This window comes from Salvelinus alpinus, chromosome 24 (assembly GCF_045679555.1).
Source record: "Salvelinus alpinus chromosome 24, SLU_Salpinus.1, whole genome shotgun sequence".
NCBI classification, from domain to species: domain Eukaryota; kingdom Metazoa; phylum Chordata; class Actinopteri; order Salmoniformes; family Salmonidae; genus Salvelinus; species Salvelinus alpinus.
In genome coordinates, this window is record NC_092109.1 from 5,096,198 (window position 1) to 5,123,177 (window position 26,980).

The following is a 26,980-nucleotide window of genomic DNA, read 5'->3' on the forward strand; positions in this document are numbered from 1 at the left end:
AAATCGGGGCCATGTTCATTCGGGGACACAACAGAAAGCGTTTCAAAATGTTTTGCAACAGAAACGGAAAATGACAGTCAGTCTTCTTCCGTTTGGTGACTAATGACCACAACCCTATATATGGATGGACCACAACCACATGACCAATTTACCGTCTCGTTTCAGGTCAGCTGGCCTCTGGTTTGTCTGCTCCAATTAGCTCCTTAAGCAAAGCTACTGTCAGCGCCTCAATAATTAAACAGACGGCAGTGTCAGTGTCCTATCCGCTCACTGAATCACTTAAGCAAGGCTGCTACTGCTGCTCTGCAGCCCCTTGAGCCCCTTGAATCCCACTGAGTCACCAGATACCATAGCTTGTATAGGTGAAATAGTAGTACACCCACATTCTCCTGTCATGGCAGTGAAATCTGAGAAAGACCATGTCACTATATATGAGGTATTGGGACCCCAACACAGGTATCATGTATAAAGTAATGTTGGATACATAACACAGATAAATCAATTAAACTCATAGGTGATGTGATAGAATGCAAGCTAAGCACAGGCAAATCCTAGAGGAAAACCTGGTTCAGTCTGATTTACACCAGACACTGGGAGATGAATTCACCTAAAACACAAAGCCAAAGCAAAAGCCAACACAAAGCTAGCAATGATCAACAACCAATTGACAGAGCTTGAAGAATTTTGAAAAATAATTATTGGCAAATGTTGCACAATCCAGGTGTGGAAAGCTCTTAGAGAATTACCCAGAAAGTATCCAGATAGACTCACCGCTGTAATCCCTGCCAAAGGGGATTATAAAATATATTGACTCAGGGCTGTGAAAGATATATTCTTTTTTATTTATTTTTTTAACATTTTTACAAATGTACAAATGTTTCTTACACGGACATTAAAGTATTTTGTGTAGATCGTTGACAAAAAATTGCAATTAAATCAATTTTAATCTCACTTTGTGGCAAAAGTCAAGGTGTAAGAATACTTTCTGAGGGCCTAATGCATTTCACAGGCCTAGCATCTGGGCGCTAAGTCAGAAACTTTTAACCATGCTGAAACCGCTGGACCGTCAGAACCACTAATGGATGTTCAAATGTACCTGGTAGGCCTAAAAAATGTGTCAAAAACATTTCTTGTGCAGCAAGAAAGCATATTTGAACGTGTGTATTTCAGTTTTTCCACACAGGTCTTATATAGGCTACACAATGTATCAAGCTCTGTATAGTCTTCAACGGTAAATTTCTGCCCAAAACACACAAAAGCGCAGGCAGCAGGAGTCACAGCAGTGTTCCCTCAGAATTGATTCAACACAATCAACATGTCTGAATCCTCACCAAGTAAACATAAATGACTGTATCTCTCCCCTTACAGTACCGTTCACAGCACCTCTGTTTTCACTTGTTCTAATCAAGTCCAAATTCAATTCCCGCTGAATGATGTTCTCAAGCTTATTTAACGAGGTGACATGGTCTATAAAGAGAGCAGCGTATTGGTGATTGACCTCATGAAGATTCTGAGAAGTCAGCATGGTTAACAAGAGAAAGAACAGGGGGAAAAATGAAGACATGGGGTAGAGATACAGGTGAGCAGTGAGCACATCCAGGTCGGCAGATGCAGGTGAGCAGTGAGCACATCCAGGTCTGCGGATGCAGGTTGTCACAATGATTATGACGATCAGCAGGTGAGAAGGTATGGATGAAGAGGTAAGTCGTGAAACAAACAATCTCTTTCTTACCTGCTTGTCATGTGATTGGGTATGACGCTTTCTTACGATATAGGCCTACTTGGGGTTGTATTCAAGTGCTAAAATGAGTTAAGATGTGTTCCGATATGTAGCTATTTTTAGATATGCCCTTCTGGTTAACCGCTCAGACAAGACTTGACTATTTGCAGTCATTTGTGTATTGGGTATCAGAGAGTTGATGATAGAGATATGAAAAGTTATATGCCAGAACTCTTCCCCCCTTTCCAATCCCCTTCCTTAAGACCACCTCCCCCTGAGCGCCTCGTGCCTAGATGATCAGGTATCAGGTGCAGATATGTATACATTTGCACATGAATTTGATTACAAAATAATAAATGATCTGAGGTTCCCGTTCTCCTAAAACCTCTCGTCATGAGGTTTTGCTGTACTTTCCATTTGTTTTGCATTCATAGAACAAGGGATATCAACGTACACTACAGTACTAATGGCGATAAGAATTTTATTGAGGATTAGATTATGTATTTCTTTGCCTGTATCCTTGAGTATATATACCACACCTCCTCGTGCCTTATTGCTTAATTATAACACTTTGCTTTATAAGGCATTATGCAACTTGGGCATAATACTCTACGGTTGGCGATATAGATGTTTATGAACAGCTCATAAGGTGTTATTAAATGAGCTTATAATGCATTATAAGGGGTGTTACCCGAAAATACAAAGGGTTGTTAATTAGCATGAAATGCTGTTTCCTTTAGTAAAAAAACAAAAACACATCTGGATTTATACGAGCTGGATTGATTTTAAGTTTTACTTTTACTTTATGGTCGATGGTTGTCAGATACTGTAAGTGTTATTGAGATTCTAGGACATTATATTTTTACATTCCTGCTGATGTATCTTACATACAGTACATACAAACATATCCTAATAAAATGAAACATCCCTATTCTGAACACAGACGTAACTATTTGCTAACAAAGTGGATCAATAGCAGCAGCAACACAAGATAATAATTTATTTGGACAACATGCAAGCTCTGGGCATAAACCTTGGAGCTGGACTCTTAGTTTGTGACTGTAGACTAGCTGCAGGTTTCAGAAGGCCTTGGGACCAATATGAGTTCAATACACACTAGTATGCTCAATCGTGTCCTGCAGTTGTACATGATCATGGATGATATGTGTCCAGGCGTGTTAGGAGGTGATGAGTTGTGTGTGTGTTAGTGTGTGTATGTGTGTGCAAGCGTATCTGTGCGTGTGCGCTTGTGTGTGCGCCTCGGTAAAATCGTGACGCACCTGGCCCGTGAAGCGATCCTGACATGATGAATAATGGAGAACACCGCGCGGGGCAAAGAGGATCTCGGCAAGGCAACCTTTTCCACAAGGCTTTCTCCTGTGGGTCACATGATTCCCGTGGGGCCAGTCATTTTTCATGAGCAGAGCGTGTCGGCGGCCCTGCCCCAGGAGGAGTGCTCCTGGCCAGGCAGAGCTCCATGTGGCCCCAGCCTCCTCCTCAAGCACATCCACACACCTGACAGCCGGCCTGTCCAGTCTAGTGTACCCAGGGGCCCCAACACGGCTCGCTGCCACAGGTCAAATTAATTGTCTGACAGCTCTCGAAACTCAAGGAAGCTCTTATGAAACTGAAGGCCAGGAAAGCGGATGAATAAAAGATGCAGAGGAACGGAGGAAACTGAAGAGGTTGATGACAACGTGGAGGAAAAGGAGCCAAAACCGAAAGGTAAAAGCAAGTTTGATACCAACAGAGACGCCAAGCCAAACGGGGAGAAGAGCCCAGAGGAGTGATTTGAGAGTCAGAGGAGGCACCAGAGGAAGGGAGAGAAAAAAATGGGGAAAGCCACAATAAGGTAAAAGAGAAGAAAAAAAATAAGACAAAGAAAGAAAGCAGGCGATGAAGAGGGGGATGACGAGCAGAACAATAATGACACCACCAAAACCAAACCCAAGAAGAAATCCAAAGAAGAGGACATGACTGATGGAGAAGTTAAAGAAGAGAAGAGGAGAGGAGGAGATGGGGTCCAAAGACAAGAAGTCCAAAGATGGAGGGAAGAAGGGATGAGGAGCCCCTCTTGGAAGATCAGGAGGGAGAAGAAGAAGAAAAAAACATGAAGAAGCAGAAGAAGAAGGGATCGGCTGAAAGAAAGAAAAGACCAAGGCCAAGCAGGTGGACTATGCTGCCACAATGAGCTGATGACCTGCCACATGAACTCATCCGATGGCTATGAGGTTAAGTACCACAGCTGGGGCAAGACAGTATCTCTACATAGTTCAGGTAAGTCTGTAAGGTACTCTAGTTCTAAGCTGCTATCACTCACTGCGATCACTCACACTCACAATCACTGGCCACTTTAATAAATGGATCACCAGTCACTTTATACAATAATGCCACTTTGATAATGTTTACGTATATCTTACATTACTCATATCACATGTATATACTGTATTTTATACCATCTATTGCACCTCGCCTACGCGAGCGTCCAGCCATATACTTACATGTACATATTCTCATTCACCCCTTTAGATTTGTGTGTGTTAGGTAGTTGTTGGGGAATTGTTAGATTACTTGTTGGATATTACTGCACTGTCGGAACTAGAAGCACAAGTATTTCGCTACACTCGCATTAACATCTGCTAACCATGTGTATGTGACAAATAAAATTTGATTTGATTCGCTGTATTCTGAAGTGGGGCTGAGTTGTATTTCTTAAGCCAAGCTGGGCTCTACTGTGTTGTTGTAGGGCCTGTCTGGGGATCCCTCTGTGATTGTCCCTGGATGAAAGCTCAGTGTGTTCCACATGAATGGAGCCCAACAGAGACTTAGAGGCAGACAGGTGCTTGGAGCCCGGCAGGGGCCAGGGCCTAGGTCCAGGGTTAGGAGGAAAGGTTGGCGTAGAACTGGGGCTATGCAGGGGACAGGAACAAGGACTGAGACCAGGCGCACACACAGACACAGACAGACACAGACACACACAGACACACACACACACACACACACACACACACACACACACACACACACACACACACACACACACACACACACACACACACACACACACACACACACACACACACACACACACACACACACACACACACACACCAGAAGTAGAACTCTATCTTCTACACATCTAATCAGGTTCATCAGGTCATACCATTATCACATCTCTTTTTTTACTAATGTATTAGGTCTGATTATGTCAGGTCTCTCTCTGTGATCAGGTTTCATCGTCTCTCTTTCCCAGGTTGCTCTGTCTGATCAAGTTTTTTTTAGGACTCACTTTCTCTCAGGTATTTCTCTCCCACTCTCTCTCTCTCTCTCTCTCTCTCTCTCGTTCTCTCTCTCTGTCTCTCTCTCTCTCTCGTTCTCTCTCTCTCGTTCTCTCTCTCTCTCTCTCTCTCTCTCTGTCTCTCTCTGTCTCTCTCTGTCTCTCTCTGTCTCTCTCTGTCTCTCTCTGTCTCTCTCTCTCTCTCTTTCTCTCTCTCTCTCTCTCTCTCTCTCTCTCTCTCTCTCTCTCTCTCTCTCTCTCTCTCTCTCTCTCTCTCTCTCTCTCTCTCTCTCACACTCACACTCACACAAATCAAATCGTATGTCACCTACACTGAATACAACAGGTGTAGACTTTATTGTGAAATGCTTACCTACGAGTCCTTTCCCAACAATGCAGAGTTAAAAAGCAAGACAACGTGCTAATAAAAATAGAAAATAGTAAGACAATAAATAACAATAACAAGGCTAAGGAGTACCGGTGCTGGGTCAATGTGCAGGGGTACAAGGTAGTTAGATAAAATGCATAGCCATGGGAAGTAGGGTTGATGAAGGTGCTGCAGATGTTCAAGATGTGCTCAATGGTGCAGCTGTAAAACCTTTTGAAGATCTGAGGCGCCACGCCAAATCTTTTCAACCTCCTGAGGGGGGAGATGGCTTTCGCCCCTTCTTCACGACTGTGCTGGTATGACGCACGCACGCACGCACACCCCCCCCCCCTTCTCTGGGATAGTTTTCTCACTTTTCTTTATATTTTACTGAACCTAATGAACTGCTCCTCCATGGACTCGTATCAACTCTTAGGGCTGAGGCAGTGCTGGGGTCCTCCATCCAGAGGAATAGAACAAGGCCCCATTTTGTATCATTTATGAGGCTGTACAATCAAAGTACCCAATGTCATGCAGTATTTACCAGTGACTTCTATTTACAGCTCCTCGTGTTTACCCTGTACATACATTATTAACCATGACCTGCATGTTACATAATTCTGCTGACTGGCTAGAGGGTTTGACCTAAACCCCTTGGTTACATTACCCATTTACTATGTCCTGTACCATCAGTTATTAATGGTGTAGAATAGAAAGAACCCTAATGAAGCCTGCTAAAGGAAGAAGACCCATTGCAGGACATAATATTCCAAAGAAAGTCCTTTGGAGCCTATAACACTACAGGTTCATATTGTTTGCATAAAAAAAGAGCAATGAAATGTAATCACACCAAATTCAAGTCATTATAGAAAGCACTTACACTGAGTTACAGCTTAAGCAGCAAAACCAACAAATCTACTAAATGAAACCTACTTTAGTCACACACATAAACACAAAGTGACAACAGATAAACGTATCTACAGTGACAGCAGACATGTGTCAACTCCCCCCCCCCCCCTCAGACAGACGGGTGTGGTACAAACAAACAAAGCCATATGATACGGATGAGTGCTGAGTGTTCATCTTCCTCCCTGTCTGTTTCATGGTCAGTCAGAGAGAGAGAGAGAGAGAGAGAGAGAGAGAGAGAGAGAGAGAGAGAGAGAGAGAGAGAGAGAGAGAGAGAGAGAGAGAGAGAGAGAGAGAGAGAGAGAGAGAGAGAGAGAGAGATGCACATAAATCCAGCTCTGAAATGAAAAAGAGTCTCAGTTGGCTTGGAGCCAGGCATTGATTCACTCACGGCAGATTCGCTCCCTGGAAGCCCTCTATGGAAGGAAACGTAATGCTCCTAACTGTGCCATCTCTCAATGATTGAATCCTGCCAGTTCTTATGATCTGACTTTTACCCTAGAGATGGATCAGGCCCAATGTTCAGCTGATGCATATATCATATGTCAGCTTTGTAGTATTACTGAAAATAAATACTGGAATATATAACTTACTATAATGAACTACTGACTCACAAAGGGTCAGGGTTATAAAAGGACACACCCCCAATCATGTTCCATATAATCGTATAAACATAATATTGAACTCAAAATGCTCTGTCAATATGTTTTATATTTAGTATTCATTTATTCATATTATTGAATGAGATACGTATATTGTAATTCAGTGACACCTTTCAAGGTATGTATGGCATATGTTTTTAATCCTAATTCATGAACGTACAATGCATGTTTGGGTGTTGCAAATGGGATGTACAATGTGGAATTTGGGCAGAAAATAATGTTTTCTTTGCCAATTGTTAACCCTTTGCATTTCATTCTAATTCTCCAGCACAGAAAATAGGTATTTTTATCTACCTAAGGATGATTATTTATTACAGTATAATTACTTCCTTTGTTGTGTTGCATTGCGGGTATGAGGGCTGTACAGGAGTGCATTCCTGTAACTTTAAACTCACGAGCCTCATATAAACTGACGAAGCGATGCTGTTCTGTCAACTATCAAATCAGTACAATTGTCACAAAAAGCTACTGATCAAATCAAATCAAGTTTATTTTATATAGCCCTTCGTACATCAGCTAATATCTCGAAGTGCTGTACAGAAACCCAGCCTAAAAACCCAAACAGCAAGCAATGCAGGTGTAGAAGCACGGTGGCTAGGAAAAACTCCCTAGAAAGGCCAAAACCTAGGAAGAAACCTAGAGAGGAACCAGGCTATGAGGGGTGGCCAGTCCTCTTCTGGCTGTGCCGGGTGGAGATTATAACAGAACATGGCCAAGATGTTCAAATGTTCATAAATGACCAGCATGGTCAAATAATAATCAGGAGTAGCACGTCCGGTGGACAGGTCAGGGTTCCATAGCCGCAGGCAGAACAGTTGAAACTGGAACAGCAGCAAGGCCAGGTGGACTGGGGACAGCAAGGAGTCATCATGCCCGGTAGTCCTGACGCATGGTTCTAGGGCTCAGGTCCTCCGAGAGAGAGAAAGAAAGAGAGAAGGAGAGAAATAGAGAGAGCATACTTAAATTCACACAGGACACCGGATAAGACAGGAGAAGTACTCCAGATATAACCAACTGACCCTAGCCCCCCGACACATAAACTACTGCAGCATAAATACTGGAGGCTGAGACAGGAGGGGTCAGGAGACACTGTGACCCCATCCGATGATACCCCCGGACAGGGCCAAACAGGAAGGATATAACCCCACCCACTTTGCCAAAGCACAGCCCCCGCACCACTAGAGGGATATCTTCAACCACCAACTTACAATCCTGAGACAAGGCCGAGTATAGCCCACAAAGATCTCCACCACAGCACAAACCAAGGGGGGGTGCCAACCCAGACAGGAAGATCACGTCAGTGACTCAACCCACTCAAGTGACGCACCCCTCCTAGGGACGGCATGAAAGAGCACCAGTAAGCCAGTGACTCAGCCCCTGTAATAGGGTTAGAGGCAGAGAATCCCAGTGGCGAGAGGGGAACCGGCCAGGCAGAGACAGCAAGGGCGGTTCGTTGCTCCAGAGCCTTTCCGTTCACCTTCACACTCCTGGGCCAGACTACACTCAATCATATGACCTACTGAAGAGATAAGTCTGATCACGTTAGCTGGCCTCATAACGTTTACCAGGAGGTAATGGAAATGATATTGCTTGATGGATATGATCCATAACGAGAGGAGGCTAATCTCCTAATGCATTTGATGGAGGCCTGGCTAGAGTACAGAATGCATTCTTCTATACAGCTACATAATGGACACGCAGCGTATCTGGAGCGAGGAGGAACTACGTGACATGGCCGGTCTTCTTTTCAATTAGAGCAAATGAAAAAAGACCACGATGTCATTTCTATATAACACACTTCATCTGTGTTGGTAATATGAGGACCTGCACAGGGACTGTTATCATGCAAGTCGCAGGCTCTCTTTATCACTACACACCCATGGGCACGCAGATAGAGTTACACATATACAATATACTGTCCCTAATCTATAGTACACTTGGCTACACCTTGTCATTCAACCTGACATTCAGGTCATTCTCCCCTTCACATAAGACACATTGACTCAGTATGTAACATATGATATACACAGATGTACATACAGTAGATACTGTATACATAAATACATATGATTTTTTTACACTATATATACAAGAGTATGTGGACACCCCTTCAAATTTGTGGAGTCGGCTATTTCTGCCACAAATTGAGCACACAACCATGCAATCTCCACTGACAAACATTGGCAGTAGAATGGCCTTACTGAAGAGCTCAGTGACTTTTAATGTTGCACCGTCATGGGATGCCACCTTGCCAACAAGTTGGTTGGTGAAATTTTTGCCCTGCTAGAGCTGCCCCGGTTAACTGTACGTGCTGTTATTGTGAAGTGAAAACGTCTAGGAGCAACAACAACTCGGCCGCAAAGTGGTAGGCCACACAAGCGCTGAAGCGCGTAGCGTGTAAAAATCACCGGCCCTCGGTTGCAACACTCAATAGCAAGTTCCAAATTGCCTCTGCAAGCAACGTCAGCACAAGAACTGTTCGTCGGGAGCTTCATGAAATGGGTTTCCATGGCCGAGTAGCCACACACAAGCCTAAGATCACCATGCGCAATGCCAAGCGTCGGCTGGAGTGGAGTAAAGCTCGCCGCCATTGGACTCTTGAGCAGTGGAAACGTATTCTATGGAGTGATGAATCACGCTTCACCATATGGCAGTCTGACAGATGAATCTGGGTTGAGGATGCCAGGAAAATGCTACCTACCCCAATGCATAGTGCCAACTGTAAAGTTTGGTGGAGGAGGAATAATGGCCTGGGGCTGTTTTTCATGGTTCAGGCTAGGCCCCTTAGTTTCAGTGAAGGGAAATCTTAGCGCCACAGCATACAATGACATTCTTGTCAATTCTGTGCTTCAAACTTTGTGGCAACATTTTGGGGAAGGCCCTTTCCTGTTTCAGCAGGACAATGCCCCCGTGCACAAAGCGAGGTCCATACAGAAATCGTTTGTCGAGATCGGTGTGGAAGAACTTGATTGGCCTGCACAGAGCCATGACCTCAACCCCATCAAACACCTTTAGGATGAATTGGAACGCCGACTGCGAGCCAGGCCTAATCGCCCAACATCAGTGCCCGACGTCAGTAATGCTCTTGTGGCTGAATGGAAGCAAGTCCCCGCAGAAATGTTCCTACATCTAGTGGAAAGCCTTCCCAGAAGAGGGGAGGCTGTTATAGCGGCAAATGGGAGACCAACTCTATATTAATGCCCATGATATTGGAATGAGATGTTCGACGAGCAGGTGTCCACATACTTTTGGTCATGTAGTGTGCAGTATATGTCCAAATGTCAATATGTAATTAATTACAAATAGTTGTGACATATAGCTTTAATTATCATTACCATCATTACTACCGAGGATGAGTAAAGTTTCACCTTACTCAGATATAGCCTTTATATGTCCTACTTGTAATACGGAATGATCAATTAACATTTGCATCATGACACATGTAAGTGGTGGCCCTAGTTTTGAACAGGTCTGTGGGATTGGAACAATCAAGGCAGAGAGAAATGCAACATTTTGGAATTCTAATGGAATTGTGGGGATAACTGCTCAAATGGCATGAATTCCAAAGTTTGAGTTGGGGTTGATTTGTTCGGTCAATGTCAGTCCGCCATTTATTTTGAAGGTTCATTTTAGACACAGACAGGGCGAACTTGTTGGACAGTCATTTAGTGGCGGAAATGTTATTGATGCATTTTGCCCCTTTAATTAGGGAGGGCAGCCTTGGAATTGTCACATAGATTTGAATATTGACCATAATTGCCAAAAGGGGAGCATTGAGAGATATGTGTGTCAATGACAATGGCAGGTATATTCTCCATTGTTGGAGTCTATCGTATCTGATTCACCACCTTCCACAGAGACACTAGCCATCTGTCACTGTCAGAGGAGGGGGTAGCCTCATGCCAAAACCCCAGACTGGCTCTGGTCAGGTGTCCGATTCTACCACCCTGTGACAGAGACAACATATTAGGCCTCTATCCGAAGCCCACTGAATCAGATACTGAATAGTATTGTCTTTCAGGTAACACCTAATTTGATCGTTCTTATGACATTTATATGCAGTGGCATAAATATGACATAAGACTTGTTATGAGGTGTCATGTCCAATACATTCAAGTTCACTCATGCCAAAGAAAGTGTTACCATTGATATTTAAGAGAGGACAACAGCATATTGGGATTCTGCCACTCTACCAATCTGGCATGAGACCATCATTGTGCCACACACTAAGCTGATCTATCAGAAGCTCTAATTTACCAGATCTATCTTTATCCCTATTTATCTTGTAGCCCGTCTCTCCCCTTTTGCTCATACTATCTATCTCTTCTCACGTTACGGAAGCCGAACGGCATTTGAAAAAAAAATGAAGACAGACGTGTTCCAGATCAGAACACACAACGTGGGGCCATCGAAGAAGCTGAGGTACGGTATGACAATGGCATCACGGTGGCAGAAACCACTAGTTTAATTCAATGAAGACTACATTATAATAATTTCAGCATACTCACTGTACTGCAGTCTCAGACTGAGCTGAGACTGCCTGTGGGGTATTTCCTCGGAAATGCCACTGAGTGTTAAGCACCATCTGTTCTTTGGGGGTTGTGATGGTGCTAGAGATGGGATCTGGGTCACATCCCCAGTCCTAAAAAGGGAAGATTCATAGATGACGTCTGAGTGACTGCAACACACTGGGTGTTGGTAATAGCCTAGATCTATCTTTTGAGGAGTGAATATAATATATTTTTTTAAACATCTGCATTGCTGCAGGTCATCTGAAAATCTACAAGTGCGAAATACAAGCGGTTTCAATCTAGACCATCATTATCCAGTTCAATGTGTTTTGAAATTAGCTTACTGTAGAAGAATGTGCCAGGGCTAACTGTCAGTTAACCACCACCTAAATTAATAGGCCTAGAATTTCTGATAACGTAGGGTAGTTTATTTAAACTCTAAATTGCTACTTTGGGCGACATTTTATCTCTGCAAAATTTTATAGCTACGCAATAATAACTTAAGGCCAAGGCTACGAAGGACTGGTCTTGTGTTCTTTCATGATGTGACGTCTGTGAGAGTCAAGCACTTTGCCGCGGATTTCTTTACACCTCTAAAAAAAACAAAATCGCTGCATGGACAATAAGTTTAAAGATCATTCAAACGAGTGGCGTGTGGTAACGCAAAGCGGCTTCTGCACAACTGTACAGGAGTCAAGTTTTGCCTCTTCTTCCCAGCCGAGCGCAGGATCACACTACCAAGCGGAGCTCTTCACAAGTTCAACGACCCGACCGCTGCAATTGACTTCATCAACAAGAACTTGAAGGAAACTGCTCCCCCAGACTGACTGCAGCAACGAGATTGATATGTAGCCTTTCTGCAGTGCAGTGTTTTCATAGGTAGCCTCCTGTTATTTTATTTGCATTATACATACATTTTCCTCATTGTTCGCTGAAATAGTAAGCCTCTATTCATATAATATATAATTCTATTTATTTTGTCATTGTTTTGTTTTGTTATTTTTTCTTGTATGTCAGGTTCTGCTTACATTTAAAAAGCTACATTCATTTCCTTTCTTTCCAAAGTATGACTCATCAACCTAATTTTCTAGGGCAGTCGACAGGGAGTACACTTCCATTTTCTTTTTTTTTAGGGGTGGATCAGCTTTAATATTGCGGGAAAATTGTTGCTTCCATCAATGTAATTGTCTGCATCATTTCCAATCCCCAATATATTTTTGGGGTAAATATATATATATACATAGATACATACAGTACATACCTATATATATATATGTATACATAAACATTCATACGTATACACATACACAGTTGTAGTCGGAAGTTTACACACACCTTAGCCAAATACATTTAAACTCAGTTTTTCACAATTCCTGACATTTAATCCTAGTAAGATTAGGTCAGTTAGGATCACAACTTTATTTTACGAATGTGAAATGTCAGAATAATATCAGAGAGAATTATTTATTTCAGGTTTTATTTCTTTCATCACATTCCCAGTGGGTCAGAAGTGTACATACACTCAATTAGTATTTGATAGCATTGCCTTTAATTGGTCTAACTTGGGTCAAACGTTTCGAGTATCCTTCCACAAGCTTCCCACAATAAGTTGGGTGAATTTTGGCCCATTCCTCCTGACAGAGCTGGTGTAACTGAGTCAGGTTTGTAGGCCTCCTTGATTGCACACGCTTTTTCAGTTCTGCCCACAAAAAATATAGGATTGAGGTCAGGGCTTTGTTATGGCCACTCCAATACCTTGACTTTGTTGTCCTTAAGCCATTTTACCACAACTTTGGAAGTATGCTTGGGGTTATTGTCCATTTGGAAGACCCATTTGCGACCAAGCTTTAACTTCCTGACTGATGTCTTGAGATGTTGCTTCAATATATCCACATCATTTTCCTGCCTCATGATGCCATCTATTTTGTGAAGTGATGCTGATGCTGCCACCCCCGTGCTTCACGGTTGGAAAAGTGTTCTTCGGCTTGCAAGCCTCCCCCTTTTTCCTCCAAACATAACGATGGACATTTTGGCAAACAGTTCTATTTCTGTTTCATCAGACCAGAGGACATTTCTCCAAAAAGTACGATCTTTGTCCCCATGTGCAGTTGCAAACTGTAGTCTGGCTTTTTTTATGGCGGTTTTGGAGCAGTGGCTTCTTCCTTGCTGAGCGGTCTTTCAGGTTATGTCGATATAGGACTTGTTTTACTGTGGATATAGTCAATTTTGTACCTGTTTCCTCCAGCATCTTCACAAGGTCCTTTGCTGTTGTTCTTGGATTGATTTGCACTTTTTGCACCAAAGTACGTTAATCTCTAGGAGACCGAACGCGTCTCCTTCCTGAGTGGTATGACGGCTGCGTTGATCCCATGGTGTTTATACTTGCGTACTATTGTTGTACAGATGAACATGGTACCTTCAGGCGTTTGGAAATTGCTCCCAAGGATGAACCAGACTTGTGGAGGTCTAAAATTGTTTTCTGAGGTCTTGGCTGATTTCTTTTGATTTTCACATGATGTCAAGCAAAGAGGCACTGAGTTTGAAGGTAGGCCTTGAAATATATCCACAGGTACACCTCCAACTGACTCAAATGATGTCAATTAGCCTATCAGAAGCTTCTAAAGCCATGACATCATCTTCTGGAATTTTCCAAGCTGTTTAAAGGCACAGTCAACTTAGTGTATGTAAACTTCTGACCCACTGGAATTGTGATACAGTGAATTATAAGTGAAATAATCTGTCTGTAAACAATTGTTGGAAAAGTTACTTGTGTCATGCAAAAAGTAGATGTCCTAACCGACTTGCCAAAACTATAGTTTGTTAATAACAAGAAATTTGTGGACTGATTGAAAAACGAGTTTTAATGACTCCAACCTAAGTGTATGTAAACTTCCGACTTCAGCTGTATACATACATACATACTTTAAAAAAAATAGATCTTTATTATTCCCCGCAAACCCTACCACCCCTCCCCCAATTGGAGTAAACTAATAAACAATAACACTTAGGCTTCTACCTTCAGTTTATACATCTTATACACATTTTACAGACACAATCTATTTTACAATAGTTATATTTTGTTTGTTTTTAGTCCTTCCTCTATTTCTGATGTCCATCCAGTTTGATTTCTATTTGTAACTGCTATTTCACAACATTTCTGAACCTATATACATTTTACAGACCCGTATGTTATACATTGGTTATCTTGTTATTAGTCCCACCCTTCAGCTCCATTCAACCCATCCCATCTATCTCTTAACACCATCCATTTTGGATTTCTATTTGCCGTATTTATTCAACTGTGCTGTGATGCTTCCCAAAAGTACTGAACTTTTCTATTCTCATAGCTTCTACAGATTGTAAATTAAAAATATTTTTTTTTGCTAAAATAATAATTATATTATTGATTGATTGAATATGACTTTTCAAATCACCCAGTATTGCTATCTGCAGCGTTAGTTCTAGGTAAATGTTGCAATTCTTCAGCCATTCCTGGACCAGTGACCAAAAACGAGCTACATATAGACAGTACCAAAATAAATGATCTAATGACTCTGCCTCCTCACAGCAAAATCTGCAGAGCTGGGAAGATTGTATCCCCATATATACAGTGGGGAGAACAAGTATTTGATACACTGCCGATTTTGCAGGTTTTCCTACTTACAAAGCATGTAGAGGTCTGTCATTTTTATCATAGGTACACTTCAACTGTGAGAGACGGAATCTAAAACAAAAGTCCAGAAAATCACATTGTATGATTTTTAAGTAATTAATTTGCATTTTATTGCATGACATAAGTATTTGATCACCTACCAACCAGTAAGAATTCCGGCTCTCACAGACCTGTTAGTTTTTCTTTAAGAAGCCCTCCTGTTCTCCACTCATTACCTGTATTAACTGCACCTGTTTGAACTCGTTACCTGTATAAAAGACACCTGTCCACACACTCAATCAAACAGACTCCAACCTCTCCACAATGGCCAAGACCAGAGAGCTGTGTAAGGACATCAGGGATAAATTGTAGACCTGTACAAGGCTGGGATGGGCTACAGGACAATAGGCAAGCAGCTTGGTGAGAAGGCAACAACTGTTGGCACAATTATTAGAAAATGGAAGAAGTTCAAGATGACGGTCAATCACCCTCGGTCTGGGGCTCCATGCAAGATCTCACCTCGTGGGGCATCAATGATCATGAGGAATGTGAGGGATCAGCCCAGAACTACACGGCAGGACCTGGTCAATGACCTGAAGAGAGCTGGGACCACAGTCTCAAAGAAAACCATTAGTAACACACTACGCCGTCATGGATTAAAATCCTGCAGCGCACGCAAGGTCCCCCTGCTCAAGCCAGCGCATGTCCAGGCCCGTCTGCAGTTTGCCAATGACCATCTGGATGATCCAGAGGAGGAATGGGAGAAGGTCATGTGGTCTGATGAGACAAAAATAGAGCTTTTTGCTCTAAACTCCACTCGCCGTGTTTGGAGGAATAGAAGGATGAGTACAACCCCAAGAACACCATCCCAACCGTGAAGCATGGAGGTGGAAACATCATTCTTTGGGGATGCTTTTCTGCAAAGGGGACAGGACGACTGCACCGTATTGAGGGGAGGATGGATGGGGCCATGTATCGCGAGATCTACACCAACAACCTCCTTCCCTCAGTAAGAGCATTGAAGATGGGTCGTGGCTGGGTCTTCCAGCATGACAACGACCCGAAACACACAGCCAGGGCAACTAAGGAGTGGCTCCGTAAGAAGCATCTCAAGGTCCTGGAGTGGCCTAGCCAGTCTCCAGACCTGAACCCAATAGAAAATCTTTGGAGGGAGCCGAAAGTCCGTATTGCCCAGCGACAGCCCCGAAACCTGAAGGATCTGGAGAAGGTCTGTATGGAGGAGTGGGCCAAAATCCCTGCTGCAGTGTGTGCAAACCTGGTCAAGAACTACAGGAAACGTATGATCTCTGTAATTGCAAACTAAGGTTTCTGTACCAAATATTAAGTTCTGCTTTTCTGATGTATCAAATACTTATGTCATGCAATAAAATGCAAATTAATTACTTAAAAATCATACAATGTGATTTTCTGGATTTTTGTTTTAGATTCTGTCTCTCACAGTTGAAGTGTACCTATGATAAAAATTACAGACCTCTACATGCTTTGTAAGTAGGAAAACCTGCAAAATCATCAGTGTATCAAATACTTGTTCTCCCCACTGTATATATACCATTCTATTGGTTGCAAGAATTTTGTATAATAATTTAAATTGAAAAATGTGTAGTTTTGAATCCGGCGTTGTTTGCGTGTCAATTCATAAACCATGTGCCGTGGAATAGGTACATCGAAAATCTCTTCCCAACTATTTTGCAATTTATATGGCACAGCTGTCAATTTTTTGGTCCTTAAATTAAATTGGTATATGTTTTTATTTATCACAATTTTCTTTAACCATTAATGGTCTTTAATGCAGGTTCGACAGACAAGTTCCTTACTTTTCCCCCCTTCCACTTGCCTCTTCCATTTTTGTGGTAATGCTGCAATTAGTTGGTTGTAATTTTGGGTAGAGCAGACGTTTCCATATGTCTGTGTTAGCTGCATGTGTCATATAACTCCAGCAGTCCTATTTATGAAATAATTTACAAAAATACCTTTAAAAAAAAAATAATAATCGAAAAATACATTTAGTTTGAGTTTAGCCACAATATTTGTTGTATTATTTGTTCTGTCTTTTCAGGTGGATTAAACTGAAATTGCAACCAACTTTCTAAGGCTTGTTTACAAAATAATGATATTTTGGAGATTATTTCCTTTTCAAACAACCGAAAGTGAGCAGTTGTAATCTGAGTAAAGGGAAAAAGGCCATTCTTGAACATGGGGTGAGACATTCCTACCAATTTACTAGAGAACCATTTTGGATTTAAGTATAACTTTTGGATGACTGATGCCTGTAGTGCGAGGTCTATTGATTCATATTTAATAATTTCTGCCCTCCGAATTCATATTTGTTATATAAATGGGCCCTTTTAACTTTGTCTGGCTTGCCGTTCCAAATAAAATTGAATATTTTTTGTTCATATAATTTAAAAAGGAGGTCATTAGGTGTAGGCGAAACCATAAGCAAATAGTTAAACTGGGATATGACTAAAGAGTTAATCAGGGTGATTTTTCCACAAATAGACAGGTATTTTCCTTTCCATTGTAGCAAGATCTTATCTATTTTTGCTAACTTTCTATAAAAATGTATTGGAGTGAGATCATTTCTTTCTTTCGGGATTTGTATACCGAGTATGTCCACATCCCCGTCAGACCATTTTATTGATAAACTACACAGTAATGTAAAACTGGAATTCTTTAGTGATCCAATACGTAGTATAGTACACTTATCATAATTTGGTTTAAATACAGAGAAGTTAGCAAAAGTTAGCAAAAGTATCTAGATCCTCTATGAGGCTGTGGAGGGATTCTAATTGTGGTTTTAAAAGAAAACATGAATCATCAGCGTACAATGACACCTTTGTTTTTAAGCCACGGATTTCGAATCTCTTAATGTTATTGTTGGATCTAATTTTAACAGCTGACATTTCGATGGCAATAATAAATAGATATGCCGATAGTGGACAACCTTGTTTTACTCCTTTTGACAGTTTAAAACTTTCTGAGATGTAGCCATTATTTACTATTTTACACCTAGTGTTACTATACATAACTTTAACCCATTTTATAAGTGATTCACTTACATTTTCTAGTTGGAACTGTAAAGGTTTGAACCAACCAGTCAAATATAGTAGAGTACTTAATCATCTTCACCATCTGGGAACACAGATTTCTTTCTTACAAGAGACCCATCTGAGAATTTCAGATCACTTTAGATTGCGAAAAGGCTGGGTAGGTCAACTTTATCTCTCCACTTCTCAAAATAAAATCAAGGCGAGCTGCAATTCTGATACATAAATCGGTGCACTTTGTTTCTTCCAATGTTATTTCAGATGCCAATATTATTGTACCTGACAGAATCTATAATACTCCATTGATCCTTGCCAATGTCTATGCGCTTTATATCTTCACTTCCAGATATGACCTCACACTTATTAATCTTGGGAGGTGATTTTAATTGCTGGCTTAATCCTACTTAGCACACATTCTAAGTCTGCTAAGGCTATCCAAACTTTTCTTGAAGAATTTGCCGTTACAGACACCTGGAGTTTTTTCAATCCAACTAGTAGGGAATATTCATTTTTCTCCCATGTCCATCACACTTATACCCACATTGACTACTTCTTCTTAGACAACAGACTTCTTTCATTTGTATGCTCATGCTCATACAATTCCATTGTCATATCTGATCACGCCCCTCTGACTTTAGAGCTATCAGTTGGTGGTGGGACTGAGCCTTGTGTACCTTGACATTTTAATAGACGCTTGCTGGCTGATTAAAGTTGTCAACTTTCTGACTGCTCAGATTTATGTTTTTATAGCTACTAACAACACCCCCGACGTTTCAGCATCTGTTCTGTGGGAGACTTTTAAGGCCTTCATTAGAGGTCAAATCCTTTCATACGCTAGTATTTTACAGTTAGCCAGTACTTACGCTACTTCACCATTCCCAAATGTGTACAGGGATTGACTCTACAAACTGAATTCAATACCTTGTCAACAGGCCAAATTGAGGAACTGTAGGTTAAGTCGCGACATACTCACTATGAGTATGGTAACAAGGCAAGTAAATTGCTTTCTCATCAACTTTGCCAGTCTTCCTCTACTCAAAAAGATTCTCAAATTCAAACACCTACAGGCGCAACAATAGATCCCCAGCTAATAAATAACCAGTTTAAGGACTTCTATGCCTCTTTATACACTTCAGAACAGTCTGCTGACCCCTCTGCTCTTGATACATTTTTTAATACGTGAACTGTCCCAACAATTGATTCAGTCTCCAAGCTTCAATTGGTGGGACCTATCACCATGGAAGAGATTTCAGAGTCAGCACCTCGCTGTATATAGCTTCAGCACATATCAAAGCTGCAGGATATGGGTTAAATCTAGACTTGGTTTCCTCTATCGTAATCGCTCCTCTTTCACCCCAGATGCCAAACTAACCCTGATTCAGATGACCATCCTACCCATGCTAGATTACGGAGATGTGATTTATAGATCGGCTAAAGGTTCTTTACCATTCGGCCATCAAATTTGCCACCAATGCTCCTTATAGGACACATCACTGTACTCTATGCTCCTTTGTAAAGTGGTCATCTCTGTGTACCCGTCACAAAACCCACTGGTTGATACTTATTTATAAAACCCTCTTTGGCCTCACTCACCCATATCTGAGATACCTACTGCAGCCCTCGTCCTCCACATACAACACCCATTCTGCCAGTCGCATTCTGTTTAAGGTCCCCAAAGCACACATCCCTGGGTCGCTCCTCTTTTCAGTTCACTGCAAAAAACACTCAAATTGGAAAGTTTTATCTCCATCTCTTCATTCAAAGACTCAATCATGGACACTCTTACTGACAGTTGTGGCTGCTTCGCGTGATGTATTGCTGTCTCTACCTTCTTGCCCTTCGTGCTGTTGTCTGTGCCCAATAATGTTTGTACCATGTTTTGTGCTGCTACCATGTTGTGCTGCTGCCATGTAGTGTTGCTACCATGCTGTGTTGTCGTGTGTTGCTGTCATGCTATGTTGTTGTCTTAGGTCTCTCTTTATGTAGTGTTGTAGTGTCTCTCTTGTCATGATTCTTTTTTTTATTTGTAAATTTTTAATCCCAGCCCCCGTCCCCGCAGGACGCCTTTTGCCTTTTGGTAGGTCGTCATTGTAAATTTGTTCTTAACTGACTAAATGTTAAATTAAATTAAATTAAAACAAGTCAAATCTGAAAAAGACCAAGCTTTTTCCTTTAAATGTGGCAGCTCGTAACTACCCATTACACATATTGGCTTTCAGAGTAGTTTTCAACAAACTTACATACTTGGGGGTACATGTCACAGACACATTTGATAACCTTTTTTAGGCTAACTTTACTCCTCTCCTTACTCTGGTGGAGAAAGATTTTGAATGATGATCATTGCTCCCCCTATCATTAACTGGTCGAATTAATTCGGTTAAAATGAATACCCTAAATTCTCCGACCTCTTTCAATGCATACCTATTTTTATTCGATGGGATTATCTCAGACTTCATCTGGAATTTAAAAAAAATCCAAGGATCCGCAAGGTGTTCCTGCAAAGGCCTAAACCCTTAGGGGACGTGGCCCTAACTAATTTCCAGTTCTATTATTGGGCCGCCAACTTCCATGTAATTCAGTACTGGATCCGTGCAGATAACTCACAAATCATTCCAGCATGGTTGAAGATAGAATCTCCCTCATGTATGCCATCCTCACTGGCTGCTTTGGCACATTCCCCTATTCATTCTGCTACTTCAAGTTATACCAAAAACATTTGAGTAAAAACCACTCTCAAGATCTGGAACCAGTTTAGACGTCACTTTGATTTGCAAACCTAAATCAAGGTAAAAAAATGAAAATAAAACCAAAATGAAGGGCACCTCTACTCATAATTACGTTTTCCATCCATCCCTAGTAGATGGAGCCCTCTCCATGTGGTTCAGCCTTGGCAGCAAATCATTCAATGATTTGAATATTGACGGCACTTTTGCATCGTTCCAACAACTCCGAATAGTCATTTCTTTAGATATCTACACATACGTAGCTTTGTCCTTGACATGACCTCTCAATTCCCTGGGCCCTCCCACTGATGCATTTTTCACACCATCCCCAACAGTAAAAGGTATTATTTATTATAGCTATGATCAAATTTACCCTCTTCACAATCAATCCTTCATTCGCAGCTTTAAAACGTTTATGGGAACAGGATCTGGGTGATGAGTTTAATAATGACACATGGGAAGATATTCTGTACCGTGTCCACTCTTCTATTTGTGCCAAACATGGTTTGATCCAATGCAAAATCCTCCACCGCACTCACTGGACTGAACGCAGGCTTTCTAACATCTATCCTGATGTCGACCCTGTTTGCGACAGATGTCGGCAAGCTCCTGCTTCCTTAATACATATGTTTTGGTCCTTCTCTTCTCTACATAACTACTGGTCTGCAATCTTTGATAACATATCTAAACTATTACAAGTGCCTTTTGCTCCTACTGCCATAACATCATTATTTGGGGTAATACCTGATACTATAACACTACCAAAACACACATCTGACTTTGTAGCCTTTGTGAGTTTGTTGGTGAGAAGGTTGACTTGACTTCTGTTGAAATCGCCCTCGCCTCCAGCTGTTTGCTTAGAAATTCTAGGGTCAGTAAGGAGGCCTGCGTCTTGTGACCGTAGCGTACGTGTAGGTATGTGCGGCAGGACCAATTCGTAAAGATAGGTAGGAGCAAGCCCATGTAATGCTTTGTAGGTTAGCAGTAAAACCTTGAAATCAGCCCAGCTCTAGGCTATCATTCCCAAATCCAGCTATAATATTGTGAGTATTATTGTTGTTTTTAGAAGTTCAGTGCCATTTCAGTCATTAGGTAAATGTAGAATGCATTCTCCACAGTAGAAAGGAATTGTTTTAAAATAGCCTGCAAATAGCCTAAGCTTCCACCATTTTCAGTGTTGAAATGGTGTGCAAATGTCCCCCCTTTGTGCCGTTTTGAAGCTACAAAAAGCTATTTTCTCTCAGCTCAACGGCAAAATGTGTAGATTTGCATGAAACTAGCTTTAAAACTGCAAAAATATCAAGCAGCTCCATTGGGAAATGTGTAGAATTGCAGGAAATTGGTTTAAAATTCTAAAATTGTCACGCCCTGATCTGTTTCACCTGTCTTTGTGCTTGTCTCCTCCCCCCTCCAGGTGTCGCCCATCTTCCCCATTATCCCCTGTGTACTTATACCTGTGTTTTCAGTTTGTATGTCGCCAGTTCGTCTTGTTTATTCAAGCTTAACAGGGTTTGTCCTGTCAGCGCCTGTCTTTTCCCAGCCTCTCTTTTTCTCGCCCTCCTGGTTTTTGACCCGTGCCTGTCCTGACCCTGAACCCGCCTGACCACTCTGCCTGATTCTGCCTGCCATCTAAAAACCTGTTTTTGCATTGTCATTATGTGGTATTGTGTGTAGATTGAGGATTTTAAAAATGTAATCAACTTAAGAATAAGGCTGTAAGGTAACAAAATGTGGAAAAAGGGAAGGGGTCTGAATACTTTCCAAATGCACAGTGCATGTGGACACCCCTTCAAATTTGTGGATTCGGCTATTTCAGTAACACCCGTTGCTGACAGTTGTATAAAATCGAGCACACAGCCATGTAATCTCCATAGACAAACATTGCCAGTAGAATGGCCTTACTGAAGAGCTCAGTGACTTTCAACATGGCAACGTCCTAGGATGCAACCTTTCCAACAAGGCAGTTCATCAACTTTCTGCCCTGCTAGAGCTGCCCCAGGCAAATGTAAGTGCTGTTATTATGAAGTGGAAATGTCTAAGAGCCGGCAAGTGGTACGCCACACAAGCTCATAAAATGAGACATCCGAGTGCTGAAGCGTGTAATGTGTAAAAATCATCTGTCCTCGGTTGCAACACTCACTACCAAGTTCGAAACTACCTCTGGAAGCAACATCAGCACAATAACTGTTCGTCGGGAGCTTCATGAAATGGGTTTCCATGGCCGAGCAGCCACACACAAGCCTAAGATCACCATGCACAATGCCATTGGACTCTGGAGCAGTGGAAACACCTTCTCTGGATGTAATCACACAAAGCGTCCATTTTCAAGATAGCATGCATAGGTCGTCGCAGGAGATCTTCACAATTGTAATAATCTACGCAGACTCTCGAACGGCATTGATCACTTGCACCATGTACTTTCAATATAATCTCACCTGCAACTCAATGTTAGGAAGGTGTTCTTAATGTTTTGTACACTCAGTGTAGGTTGTAATCTCATTGATCAAATCAAATCAAACCTTATTTGTCACATGCGACGAATACAACAAGTGTAAACCTTACCGTGAAATACTTACTTTTACAAGCCCTTAACCAACAGTGCAGTTCAAGAAGAGTTAAGAAAATATTTACCAAATTAACTAAAGTAGATAATAATAAAAAGTAACACAATAACATAACAATAACGAGGTTATATACAGGGCGTACCGGTACCGAGTCAGTGTGCGGGGGTACAGGTTAGAGGTAATTTGTAGGTAGGAGCGATGTGACTATGCATCGATAATAAACAGCGAGTAGCAACAGTGTACAAAACAAATGGAGGGGGGGGTTCAATGTAATCAATCAATCAAATGTATTTATAAAGCCCTTTTTACATCAGCCGATGTCAACGTCTCAACCAAATATTACCCACGATAAAATGACATGGGGTGCCCAGTGGGATCGTGGCAAAATTGTAGCTAGTAGTTGCAAGATTTTTTGCAATTGTTTTGGTGTTTCTTTTAACAATAACGTCATGTGTAGGTGTCAGAGTATCAGAAGCCCTAATTGTCAAATGAGGAGTTGTTACCCCCAATAGCTGACTGCCACTGTGTCCCCAGGATTGAACACGACAACACAGGTGGCTTGAATGCCAGCTGGTTCCTGGACTGGGTCGTGGTCACCGACATGAACCGTCCGCACCCGAGGTTCTACTTTCAACCTGCAACAACTGTCTGAGCCGAGAGGAGGGGGACAAGGCTGTATGTCAGAGATCTGCTGGGCAGCCTCAACCCCATGGGCATCCCCAAATGTAGGTCGATCTGGAAAGCACACCTTTACACACAGTACAGGACGCACATCCAAACGACATAGAATATAGAAGGCGACACTGCATGAGGCCCATGGTTCAGAAACACTCGAATCAATTGCACTGAACACGCATACAGTATAAGCTGCAAAGTATAGGGCAACTGAAACACAGATTTGCATCATTTAGGAGCTACACAGCCAACTTGATTGGTAGTTAATGCACACGTCATGTTCTTAAAGGTAAGTTACTCTGCCTACTGTTGCTTGTGGGTAAGGTGCCTCATGGAGCCTAATCGTCTGGTAAGCCTTATACTCCTCTTGTTACCACGTGACCTTCATCTTACATCTCATTATCAGACAGCGAGAGGAGGACGCAGGGTGCATGTGTCTTGTGGCCAAACGTGACCACCGGTAGTGGACACATATCATGCCTCCGCTCGCGCCTACTTTTCCAGTGTATTCAAGACTGGAGGAGGGGTCAAAGTAGACCCGTTATTCCGAACCAGACAGTTGTCATGGGACCAGACACACCCTGACAGGCACACTTACACACACCTGTAGTCAACCTATTAATATTTCACCTGGAAACTGGATTATTGGGATTAGAGGAACTCTGCCTGATGTCTATTGCGAGAGAAGGGGAGGAGATGCACACACTCGCACAAGGCACGAGACTTGACAGGAATTAAAGAGAGGTTAGAGGTTACGGTAGAATGTAAGTTTCGTTTCAGTGACAATGATTGCATAGCATGAAAAGTACCATGATGGCTGTGTCTATGCCCCATGTGAAATATCCCGAACAGACCATAACCAGTTCATGAATGTCCTATCCTGTTTGATATTTTGTGAATGTACAGGGAATGTATAAATACAGTAATTGTGTTCACCTCTGCCGAGAAGGGCAGTGGGTCAGATGGCGACGTCTTCCTGAATATCTTTGGAGACCATGGTGACACAGGTGAGATAAGACAATCTTCGTGTTCCACATCTCAAGCGTTAGTTGTTCACTGAGTCAGCTGTGAGAATACAAGCACTGCACTGTAGCTGATCTTTCTGTCATTAGCTGTTTGACTTCATTCTATATCATTCTAAATTCTATATTGTTTCATTTAACATCATCAAAGAGGAGAGGTGGCTAGCCAGTGACAAAGATAACTTTTTGCTGAGAAGTATTTTGGTCTGTAATAAATCCCTTTAGTGGGGAAAAACTCATTCTGATTGGCTGGGCCCCTGCCCAGTCATGTGAAATCCATAGGTTAGGGCTTAATGAATTCATTTCAATTGACTGATTTCCTTATATGAACTGAAATTGTTGCATGTTGCGTTTATATTTTTGTTCAGTATAAAAGGGGGCGTGTGAACACTTGCAATTTCTTTCAACATGGAGCAGGATAGACGGCAAGGGAGAGGAAGAAATCAAAGAGCTTGTGGACAAGGGGCCCGTCAGAGAGGTGGTCATGGTGTAACGGCTTTCTTCCTGGGATGAAGGAGAGGACCAAAACGCAGCGCGGCTAGTGTTCATCATGTTTAATAAAGAATAAGAACGAGAACACTACAAGCTACAAAACAATAAATGTGAAAACCGAAAACGGTCCTATCTGGTGCAGAACACAAAGACAGAAAACAATCACCCACAAACCAATAGTGCAAACAGGCTACCTTAATATGGTTCCCAATCAGAGACAATGACAAACACCTGCCTCTGATTGAGAACCATATTAGGCCAAACAACAAACCCAACATAGAAACACAAAACATAGAATGCCCACCCAGCTCACGTCCTGACCAACTAAACAAAGACTAAACAAAGGAAATAAGGTCAGGAACGTGACACATGGGCCCCATCAAAGAGGTAAAAGAGGTCAGAGGCCTTATCATGGCAGAGGTCCTTAAAATGTGTTCACCCCAATCTGGAAAGATCAACTGTCAACTCGATTATGAGAACATTTCGCCAAGAAAACCGGTAAGTCTGCAGGATATGCACTATATTTAAAATGTTTGCCAATTCGCAGACACTCTTATCCAGAGCAACTCGGGTTAAGTGTCTTGCTCAAGGGCACATCGACAGAGCCTTGTAGGCTCAGGTTACTGGCCCAACCCTCTAACCACTAGGCTACCTGCCTCCCCGCTATCCTTTACCATTACATGTTCATTAAATTACATATCGTAATGCATGTAAACTCACAAAACATGTTACAGTAGTCTTACACTATGATATATTGACAGTATACTCTGTTCTACCGTCAGAATTGACAGAAGACCCCGTGGCCGTTTGTGGCATCCATCATCCTACCAACAATCACCTGCCTTTTGAAGAGGCACCAGGTATTTATGAAAAACATTTACCTGGTGCCTTTTGAAACAACGACCAGGTGAGAAAACTGCGGACCGAGTATGTTCAGGTGTAGCGCTATATACTGTATTACTGTTACTATTTGATGCACATGCTACTTAACAATTTCATATTGGAACTACACTGTAAAAATAACTAACCAAAATATATTTTTTAGAAGGAGATGGTGCTTGATGCTGCTGTGAACCATCACAAGTATATCTTTGTTGGTTGAAGTCCGCTTCATCATTCACAACAATACACAATCTAAAAGTAAAATGATGGAATAAAGAAATATGTAAATATTAGGACGAGCAATGTTGGAGTGGCATAGACAAAAATACAGTGGAATAGAATACAGTATATACATATGAAGCATATGAACATATAAAGCATTGTGTTTCTCAATGAAATTGGGCAGGACTGTCAAAATGAAGGGGTCACCTTTGTCATTGTGTGGGACAATTACAGTAG

The 26,980-nt window shown here is 41.8% G+C and overlaps 1 long non-coding RNA gene across 1 annotated transcript; it reads left to right on the top strand.

Annotated features, from left to right (window-relative positions):
* Positions 1 to 3,125: 3,125 nt before the first annotated feature.
* LOC139551744 (uncharacterized) lies at positions 3,126 to 25,196 on the top strand. The gene is made up of 3 exons (XR_011670312.1): positions 3,126 to 3,997; positions 23,985 to 24,175; positions 25,075 to 25,196. It is a non-coding gene; the product is annotated as an uncharacterized lncRNA (long non-coding RNA).
* Positions 25,197 to 26,980: the final 1,784 nt, after the last annotated feature.